Source organism: Nanorana parkeri, unplaced genomic scaffold (assembly GCF_000935625.1).
Source record: "Nanorana parkeri isolate BGI_ZX_2015 unplaced genomic scaffold, ASM93562v1 scaffold851, whole genome shotgun sequence".
Taxonomy (NCBI): domain Eukaryota; kingdom Metazoa; phylum Chordata; class Amphibia; order Anura; family Dicroglossidae; genus Nanorana; species Nanorana parkeri.
Window position 1 is genome coordinate 34,276 of NW_017307119.1, and position 898 is coordinate 35,173.

Consider the following 898-nt stretch of genomic DNA (forward strand, 5'->3'; position numbering starts at 1 on the left):
GCTCTGCCTCTAGATAGGCAGAGCCAGCTGTCACTCACGCAGCTGGGCGGATCTCGACATCGATGTCGGGATCTGCTCCGGCTGCGGCGTCTCAGTATACCGCGAGCTGTAGCTCGCGGTATACTGAGCTTAGGGTGACGGGAGGACGCTAGTTTGTGTCCTCCCGTTACACTAAGGAGAACTATGGGGAAAAGCCCTGACCCCATAGTTCTCCTTTAAGCAAAGGTCCATTTTAAATTCCAATAGCAACTTCTGTCTTTTTAACCTAACAGATTTTATTTCTAGAGAATGCTCCTGTGATAGACGATAGTCTCATATATAGATATATGATAGACAGACTGTAGTCTATCACAGGAGCGAGGGATAAGTGCTTATTTGTGTCTAGAGATAAAAATAACAATGCTACACTCACCTGAAGCTTCAAGCTGGCCAGCTGTCACATCACTATCACCTCCGCTGCAGCAGCATTGGAATCTTCCTCTGCCACCTCACGTCTATAGCCAGATGATTTACAGGACCTTAGACCACAGAAGGAAGGGGGGTGGGTGGGAAGAGACATTGCAGGGACCGATCTAAAAAGAAGCCAACTGAGTATACCCCCCCTTTATTTTTATTTTTAACCTAGACACAAAAGAGCACTTAACCCCTGCAGTTAAGCTACCAAAAATTTCCTGGAGTTCTTCTTATATAAACACCCCGGTCAGCAAGTGGTTAAACATTTTACAGACGCCGCACTGCTTGTATGTAAACAGCCATTGCTGGCTATTTCAAATTTTGACAGTTTCCTGCTGCAGGCACAAAAGACGTTTTAAGACGCCCAGCTACCATCCAGAAGGCTCCCGTCCGGCCATTTCCGTTCTGCAGACGGGAGGTGGTTAAATATTGATCTCAATACAAA